Genomic DNA, 9,789 nt, shown 5'->3' on the forward strand with positions numbered 1-9,789 from the left:
CAGTGTGTGCATCTTCTCCCAGTATCCCTATCTCCTCCCAGTGTCCCTTCCCTTGTGTCCTTGTCCCCTCCCAGTGTCCCCTCCCAGCATCCCCATCCCCTCCCAGTGTCCCTGTCCCCTCCCAGTGTCCTCGTCCCTTCTCAGTGTCCTCTCCCAGTGTCCCCATCCTTCCCCAGTGTCTCCCCATTCTCACCTGGTGTCCCCATCCCCACACCCCCCAGTGTCCCTGTTCCCCCTCCCAGTGTCCCCATCCCCTCCCAGTGTCCCCTCCCAATGTCCCCATCCTTGCCCAGTGTCCCCTCCCAATGTCCCCATCCCCTCCCAGTGTCCCCTCCCAATGTCCCCATCCTTGCCCAGTGTCCCCTCCCAATGTCCCCATCCCCTCCCAGTGTCCCCTCCCAATGTCCCCATCCTTGCCCAGTGTCCCCTCCCAATGTCCCCATCCCCTCCCAGTGTCCCCTCCCAATGTCCCCATCCTTGCCCAGTGTCCCCATTCCCCTCAGTGTCCTTGTCCCCTCCCAATGTCCCCATCCCCTCCCAGTGTCCCCATTCCCCTCCGTGTCCCCATTCCCCTCCTGGTGTCCCCATTCCCCACAGTGTCCCCTCCCAGTGTCCCCATCCTTGCCCAGTGTCCCCATTCCCCCCAGTGTTCCCGTCGCCTCACAGTGTCCCTGTCCCCTCCCAGTGTCCCCACCCTCCCTCAGTCCCGCAGCTCCCTGGGGCCGTGCCTGGGATCATCCCCGGCTCTGATGGATTTAACACTTGGAGTTTTTAACTTCTAAACTAGAAACTTATTTATCCCTTTTTTGTTGTTGTTGTTGTTGTTGTTTCATTTTCTTTGGCACAAACATGGAAACTCTCCCAGTTTGATTGCAAATCCAGTCCGTGGGTCAGAGGGGACACTGGAGTCACCCCTGCCTGGTGCACAGCGACTTCCCACACCCCAAAAACGCTGCAGGAGAACCCACCCCTGTCCTGCCTGTCCTGCCCTTCCCTCCAGAGCTGGACCCACATGGATCCCTCTCTTCTCTCCAGCTGGGCCCATGCTTTGCCCCAAATCCATGGGATTTTTGGATACCCCAATTCTTTACCCCAAATCCACTGAACTTTTGCACACCCAAATTCTTTGCCCCAAATCCATGGGATTTTTGCACACCCCAATTCTTTGTCCCAAATCTATAAATCCATGGGATTTTTTTCTCACTCCAATGCTTTGCCCCAAATCCATGAAATTTTTGCTCACCTTGATGCTTTGCCCCAAACCCACAGAATTTTTGCACACCCCAATTCTTTGCCCCAAACCCATGGGGGTTTTGCTCACCCCGATGCTTTGCCCCAAATCCATAGGATTTTTTCTCACTCCAATGCTTTGTCCCAAATCCATGAAATTTTTGCACACTCCGATCCTTTGTCCCAAATCCACAGAATTTTTGCACACTCTTTGCCCCAGATCCGTGGGATTTTTGTTCACCTTGATGATTTGCCCCAGCTCCATGGGATTTTTGCATATCCCAATTATTTGCCCCAAATCCATGGGAAAAAAAATCCATGGGAAAAAAGTTCACTCTGATTCTTTGCCCCAAATCCACAGGATTTTTGCACACGCCGATGCTTTGCCCCAAATCCATGGGATTTTTTTGCTCATCTTCATTCTTTGCTCCAAATCCATGGGATTTTTGCACACCCCAATGCTTTATCCCAAACCCATGGGATTTTTGCATATCCCAATTCTTTGCCCCAAATCTATGGGAAAAAAATCCATGGGAAAAAAGTTCACCCTTGATGCTTTGCCCCAAATCCATGGGATTTTTTTCTCACTCCAATGCTTTGCCTCAAATCCATGAAATTTTTGCTCACCCTGATGCTTTGCCCCAAAACCACAGAATTTTTGCACATCCCAATACTTTGCCCCAAATCCACGGAATTTTCGCACACGCCATTCTTTGCCCCAAATCCACGGGATTTTTGGACACCCCAATGCTTTATCCCAAACCCATGGGGTTTTTTGGACACCCCAATGCTTTATCCCAAACCCATGAGATTTTCACTCACAGAAGCACAACTGGGGGAAGTCACTTCCTTGGATAACCCAGAGCCAGCACAGCTTCCAAATAAGTGAAAAGAGCCAAAAAAAAAAAAAAAAAAAGGAAAAAAAAAAAAAAAAAAAAAAAGAAACTGAGAGAAAGCTTTGGGTTGTTTGGGTTTGTGGCTTTTTTTTTTTTTTTTTTTTCTTAAATGAGCCTTAAGAAATTGGAATATCAGGGTCAGGAAGGGAAGTGGCCAAAGGGTTCTTGCCCTGAGATTTGGGCCTCCCCTGAGTCTCTGGTGTTTTGGGGTCTCTGTGGCTGCAGCCCCTGGGATCGGGGCTGAGAAGGGACCCCAAAACATTTGGGATATTCATTCCCACTCATTCCTGGGTTGTTGTGAGCTCCCTGCTCTGGGGGCTCAAAAAATGGGGAGAAGAAAAATCGTGGGAAGGGAAAACCCAGGAATGGTGGGAGCAGAAAAATGGGAAGTTTTGGGGAAGTCTTTAATTTTTCCGTCTTCCAAAGAAGAACATTCACAGCACCCCATTTATTTTAATATTTTTTAAATATTAAATGTCCATTTCCTTCTTTTTCTTTCTTTTTTTTTTTTTCTTTTTTCTTTTTTTTTTTTTAATTATTTACAGAAATAGCCCGTGACTCATCCAAACCTTTCAGCAGCACATGTAAAACAGTGGGGTCATTCACTGCAGGCAGGCAGAGCCTCCTCCTCCCTACACCAGAAGGGTTTGAGGAGATTTTTATTTTGTTTAGAGACTTTCTGTGTGCGCAGGGACGGGGGAATTCTGATCAAGGGGGTGATGGCTCAGACCCCAAAAAAACACAGCCCAGCCCCATCCCACCACACTCTGTGGCTCCAGGGTTGTTTCATTCCTTGTTTTCCAGGATCACACGAGTTTTTTCTCTCATTTATTTTATTTTCTTTTCAAAGCCTCAGCAGAGGGACGGATGCCGGGAATGTTGCAAAACCCTCTTTGAAGAGGAAAGTCGAGGCTTTAGTGCTAAATCCTCACCGGAGACGGGAAGGTCAGGGAGGTTTAAACCTCCAACGCCTCCGGCCTGGGGGGCGGGAGCTGTGGGGAACCCGCAGGTTTGGGGGTGGAGATATGGGGGGTTTGGGGGGGAACTCCTGGGTGTTATGGGGTGCAGATCTGGGAGTTATGGGGTGTAGATCCAGGGGGTTTAGGGTGTAGATCTGGGAGTTTTGGGATGCAGATCTGGGAGCTTTGGGATGCAAATCCAGGGGGTTTTGGGATGCAGATCCAGGGGGTTTAGGGTGCAGATCTGGGGGTTTAGAGTGCAGATCTGGAGGATTTGGGTGCAGATCTGGATGGTTTGGGGTGTAGATCCAGGAAATCTGGGATGCAGATCCAGGGGTTATGCAGTGCAGATCTGAGAGGTTTGGGATGCAGATCCAAGAGGTTTAGGGTGCAGGTCTGGATGGTTTGGGGTGCAGGTCTGGGGATGATGGGATGTGGATCTGGCATTTTGGGGGTGCAGATCTGGGGGTGATGGGCTGTAGATCCAGGGGGTTTAGGGTGTAGATATGGCGGGCCTGGGGTGCAGATCTGGGGGTGATGAGGTCCAGATCTGGGAGTTTTGGAATGCAGATCTGGCAATTTTGGGGTGCAGATCTGGGGGTTATGGGGTGCAGATCCAGGGGTGATGAGGTCCAGATCTGGGAGTTTTGGGATGAAGATCTGGATGGTTTGGGGTGCAGATCCAGGGGTTATGATGGGATGTGGATCTGGCATTTTTGGGGTGCAGGTCTAGGAGTTTTGGGTCATAGATTTGGAAGTTATGGAGTTCACATCCAGGGGTGCAGATCTGGGAGTGTTGGGATGCAGATCCAGGGGGTTTAGGGTGCAGATCTGGGAGTTTTGGGGCACAGATCTGGGGGTGATGCGGATCTGGTATTTTTGGGGTGTGGATCCAGGGGTCATGGGGTTCAGATCTGGGATTTTTTGGGGTTCAGATCTGGGAATTTTGGAGTGTAGATCTGAGGATTCTGGGATGCAAATCCAGGGTTATGGAGTGCAGATCTGGGATTTTTGGGGTGCAGATCCGGGGGTTATGCAGTGCAGCTCTTGGAGGTTTGGGGTGCAGATCTGGGGGTTTTACGATGCAGATCTGGGGGTTTTGGGGTACAGATCCAGGAATTATGGAGTGCACATCTGGAAGTTTTAGGGTGTAGATCTGGGGGCTTTAGGGTGCAGATCTGGGGGTTTTGGGGTACAGATCCAGGAATTATGGAGTGCACATCTGGAAGTTTTAGGGTGTAGATCTGGGGGCTTTAGGGTGCAGATCTGGGGGTTATGGGGTACAGATCCAGGGGTTATGTAGTGCAGATCTGGAAGTTTTAGGGTGTAGATCTGGGGGGTTTAGGATGCAAGTCTGGGGGTTTGGGAGTGCATATCTGGGAGTTTTGGGGTGCAGATCCAGGGGTTATGCAGTGCACATCTGGAAGTTTTAGAGTGTAGATCCAGGGTCTTTAGGATGCAGATCTGGGGGCGATGGGGTGCAGATCTGCCATTTTTGAGGTGCAGATCCAGCAGAGAAGGAGCCCAGCCCTGCTCCCCCCTCTCCCCCGAGGAGCAGCGGGAGCAGCGAGAGCCGGGCCGGGTTTACTTTGGCTTTGGCTTTGGCGGGGCCGGGAGCGGCGGCGGCTGCCAGGGATTGGGAATGTGGGTCAGGGCAGTCCCACACCTACAGCGCCCGCCTTGTTTGCCCAGAGCCGGCCAGACCCCGGTGCCTCCTCCCCGGAGCTCGGCCGGGTGAGCCTGGCTGGGATTCACTTGGACACTGCGGGTTCCCACCCGCCCCAGCCCCTGCTCAGCCTGCTCCTTTATAATCGCCCTTTCTTTACAGAGAAACATATTTTGGTGGAAAAAAAACCAAAAAAAAAAACAAAAAAACCCACCAAACAAACAAACAAACAAACAAACAAAAAAAACCCCAAAAAAGTAAAATAAAATAAAAAAATTAAAAAAAAACAAAAACAAACAAACAAAAACAAACAAACAAAAAAGTAAAATAAAATTAAAAAAAAAAAAAAAACAAAAAAAAAACAACAAAAAAAAACCTCAACAACAAAAAAAAATCGAATAATAAAAAAAATAAAATTAAATTTAAAAAAAAACAACAAAAAAATCGAATAATAAAAAAATAAAATAAAATAAAATTAAATTAAAACAAACAAACAAACAAACAAAACAAAACAAAACAAAACAAAACAAAACAAAAAAAAAAAAAAAACACCCTTGTTTTTGTGGGCCACACTCTTTTCAGTGTGACCCCCCGGACAAAGCATTTTCCTCCATCCCTGGAGATTCCCAGTGCCAGGATGGGGCTGGATTTCCTCCCAGCCCACCCTGCCCAAGGCCCAGCTGGGGCAATGTGGAACAGGCGATTTTGCTGCACCAGCCAAACTGGTCGTGAGTAATGTTATTAAACTACTTTGCAGTTTTGTTGTTAGAGCTCTCAGGAATCCATCAAGGTTGCTGAGAAAACGACAGGGTTGAAAATAAGAGGAGAGCTTGAGAAAATGTATGAAAAAAAAAATGTAAAGCCTGTGTCGCCCTGATTTTTTTCAGCCTTCTGAAGTTTTCACGTTTCTATTGGAGTTTTCTCACGCTTGTAAATAAAGACGGATATTTTGTAAATATGAATTCCTTTCCAGGGGGAAGGACAAATTGATGGACTTCTGGTTTGACCACTGGGGTCAGAGAGGTGTTACTCTCATCCCCCAATCCCTGATCAAATCCCAAACCCTATTTACACCCCCAATCATAATAAACTTTCTCTTTCTCTCCTCACTCCTCAACTTGACGGGTGAGTGTGGTTCTTTTGTGTCCTCTGGTGACCACCCTGGACAGGGGAAGCACAAGGTGAGGATGGACACTGAGCAGTTGGATGTCCTGGAGGATGCCCCGATTTTTCCGCCTTCTGATGTTTTCATTCTTGGACTGGAGAGTTTTCACACATTGTAACAAAAACAAAGACGGATATTTTGTAGATATGCACTCCTTTCCAGATGGAATTGATGGACTTCTAAGTTGACCACTGGGGTCAGAGGGGTGTTACTCTCGTCCTCCAACCCCTGAACAAATTCCAAACCCTATTTAAACCCCAAATCATGATAAACTTTCTCTCCTCACTTCTCAGCTTGACAGGTTCTTTCATGTCCTCTAGTGACCACCCTGGACAGGGGAAGCACAAGGTGAGGATGGACACTGAGCAGTTGGGTGTCCTGGAGGATTGTCCCTGCCTCAGGGAGAATCAGCTCGGCCAACCCAGAGATGCCCACGTGGACAGCAGACCTATAGAATCTGTATCTGCCATGAAATGTGAACAATAAACGGCTTCTGCTGGAATCATATGGATTCAATTATTCACATTTTCCCCCATGAAGAAGCAGTTTGACTTAGATATTGTTGAGAGAGAAATGGAACTGGAAACGAGTTCCAAAGGATGGCCTTGCAAATAAGACTGGATTCACTGGAGGAATAGAACTGTGAAAGGTGCATTACAGCAGGACCCACAAAGGGGAGTTTTAGATTATTGGCTTTGAGGCATTAATAGTGTTGTGTGGCAAAAGCTGACAGGCCAAGAAACGCTGATGGATTGGAATTGGGAAATAGTTTGGGTTCTGATAGTGACGGCGTGAATTACAACACCTGTATTGTCTCACCCTTCACATGAGACTGAAAACGGAATAAAAGTTTTTAAAACCCCATCTCTAAATCAAAAAAGGGTTTTGATCTGACACCCCATTACTCGTTAATTGTTTTTTAAGTTATTAGGCCTCACTGTCGGTTCAGGGAAGGGGGATGTCCATCCCCACCCACCCCTGAGCCGAGAACCACCATCCCACACTCCTGGCTCTGGGCTTCCCCTGGAGGAGCATCCCCTGCTCCGGCCCAGGCAATCCCAGCTCCAGGGTTCCCCCTGGACCATCCCCTGCTCCAGCCCAGGCAATCCCAGCTCCAGGGTTCCCCCTGGACCATCCCCTGCTCCAGCCCAGGCAATCCCAGCTCCAGGGCTCCCCCTGGACCATCCCCTGCTCCAGCCCAGGCAATCCCAGCTCCAGGGTTCCCCCTGGACCATCCCCTGCTCCAGCCCCAGGCAATCCCAGCTCCAGGGTTCCCTCTGGACCATCCCCTGCTCCAGCCCAGGCAATCCCAGCTCCAGGGTTCCCTCTGGACCATCCCCTGCTCCAGCCCAGGCAATCCCAGCTCCAGGGTTCCCTCTGGACCATCCCCCTGCCCCGGCAGGGCGGGCCCGCAGGTGGGCGGCAGGTAAAGCGGGAGGAATGTGCGGTGACAGCGCTTGGGGCCGGCAGGGCCCGGTGACTCAGGAGCTGCCTCAGCGATGCCGGCACCACCCTAACCCTAAACCCAAACCCTGAACCCTAATACTAACCCTAACCCCAAACCTGAATACTAACCCTACCCCCTAATCCTAAACCCTAAACCTGAATCCTAATGCTAACCCCTAATCCAAACGCTAAACCTAACCCCTAACCCAAACCCTAATCCTAAACCCTAACCCTAAACCTGAACCCTAACCCTAAATCTGAATCCTAACCCTAACCTGAACCTGAACCTGAACCTAATCCTAATCCAAACCTGAACCCAAATCCTAACCCTAACACTAACCCCTAACCCTAACCCTAACCCAAAACCCTAACCCCTAATCCTAAACCCCAACCCCACCTCCTAAACCCCAACCCCTAGCACTAACCCTAAACCCTAACACTGACTCTAACCCTAACCCCAACCCCAGCCCTAAGGAACGCTGGGGAGAGCCCCAGAGCCCTGCTGGAGGGGCTGCTCTGGGTGCCCTACAGGGATCAGGCTGTGGAGAAGGGGATGGAAAAGTTTGGGGAATCCTCACTTGTCCCACAGGGCAGAGCTGAGCCCATCTGGGTTGGTGGCTCCTGGTGCTGTCCCTGCCAAGCTTCAGGTGCAAAAACCGCATTAAAAACCCCACTGAGAGACTGAAAACCCCACTGAGAGACTGAAAACCCCACTGAGAGATTAAAACCCCACTGAAACCCACTGGAGCAGGAGGCTGCAGGGACACACCGCACTGTGTCTCTCAGGCCAGACACAAAAGGGGCCAAATCCACTCTGGGATCAGCTCCCAAAATCTCCAAAAAGATATTTTCTGAGGGGTTTTTCCTGGGATCGGGCTGAGTGGAGCTGCAGGAACTCCTGGTGGGGCAGATTTGGGAAATCCTTGGGAAGGACAGGACGTGGCGGTGCCGATGCTTCACCCTAAGTGACAACTCTGTCCTCAGGATGGAACTCCCAGAAAAACCCCTGAGCTTTCAGATCTCCCCAATCCCTCTTTGTGCCCCAGGATTCCTCATGCCCATTTCCTCACCCCGCTGGTGACAGCAGAGTTGGTGACAGCGGGGTTGTGACACCACGGGGACCGCCAGGAGCCCCCAGGGCTGTGCCCCAGCTCCAGGCCCACTCCGGGAACGCGGAGCCAAAACTTTGGATTGCAAAACCCGGCGGCTGCCCAGACTCCCTGGGGGATCCGAGGGCAGGGAGGGCTGGCGGTGACCCCCGGATGGCAGGGACAGTGCCACAGTGACAATAATGTGACAATGTGACAGTCCCTGGCTCCAGCCTCTCCCTGTGCTGGGCTCTCTCCAACACATGAAAACACAGGAAAAGGCAGTGGGAGGGGGTTAAAAAACAACCTCCCAAACATCCCACCGGGCCCTGGTGAGGCTTGGACAGGGACAAACCCTCGGGGGCCCCGCGGGGACAAACCCTGAGCTCGGGGTTGGCTCGTTCAGGATGTGCTGCTGTTTGTGCCGGGGGGTTCTGCAGGGTTTGGGGGATTGTTCACAGTTTGGGCTGTGGGGATGCACTGCTGGGGAGTGTGCAGGGGAAGGGAAGAGGAGTGTGAGTGCACGGCTGGGGCTGGGGGGGGAGTGGGGCTGGGGAGGGGGTGCAGGCAGGTTTGGGGGGGAATGTACAGCTGAGTGTTTGTGTGAGGGTTTGTGCAGGGCTGGGAGCACCTGGGGGTGTTTATGGGTGACTGTGAACATGTGAGTGTGTGTCTGTGCAGGGCTGTGAGCACCTGGGGATATGTTTGTGGGTGATTGTGAACATCTAAATGTGTGTTTGTGAACCTCTGAGTGTGTGTTTGTGCAGGACTGTGAACCTCTGAGCAAGTGTTGGTGCCCCTGGCAGTGTTTGGGTGTGATTGTGAACATTTGAGCGTGTGTTGGTGCCCATCACAGTGTCTGTGCAGGGTTGTGAACATTTGAGCTCCAGCCTGGGTTTCTCAGCCCTCCCGGGGCTGGAGGCAGTGACACCACTGTCCCCTCTGACCCCAGCGGCCCCGGGCATCGCCCCGGGGAGCTGAACCTCCTTGTCCAGTCGGGGAAACTGAGGCAGGGAGGGGTGGGGAAGTCAGGGACTGAAACTCCCTCCTGGCTCTCCTGCCGGGGGGAGAGTGGACGGGCTGGGGCACCCACCAGGGGGGTCCAACACCCGCCAGGGGGGTCCAACACCCGGACTCCACCCTGGGGTCTCCATCACCCACCCAAGGGGATCCAAACACCCACCCGGGGGGCACCAAACACCAACCCAGGGGTCTCAAACACCCAGCCAGGAGATCCAAACACCCACCCAAGGGGTCCAACACCAACCCAAGGGGTCCGAACACCAACCGAGGGGCTCAAACACCCACCCCAGGGGGTCCAAACATCAACCCAGGGGTC

This window comes from Zosterops lateralis, assembly GCF_965231275.1.
Source record: "Zosterops lateralis genome assembly, chromosome: 26".
NCBI classification, from domain to species: Eukaryota; Metazoa; Chordata; class Aves; order Passeriformes; family Zosteropidae; genus Zosterops; species Zosterops lateralis.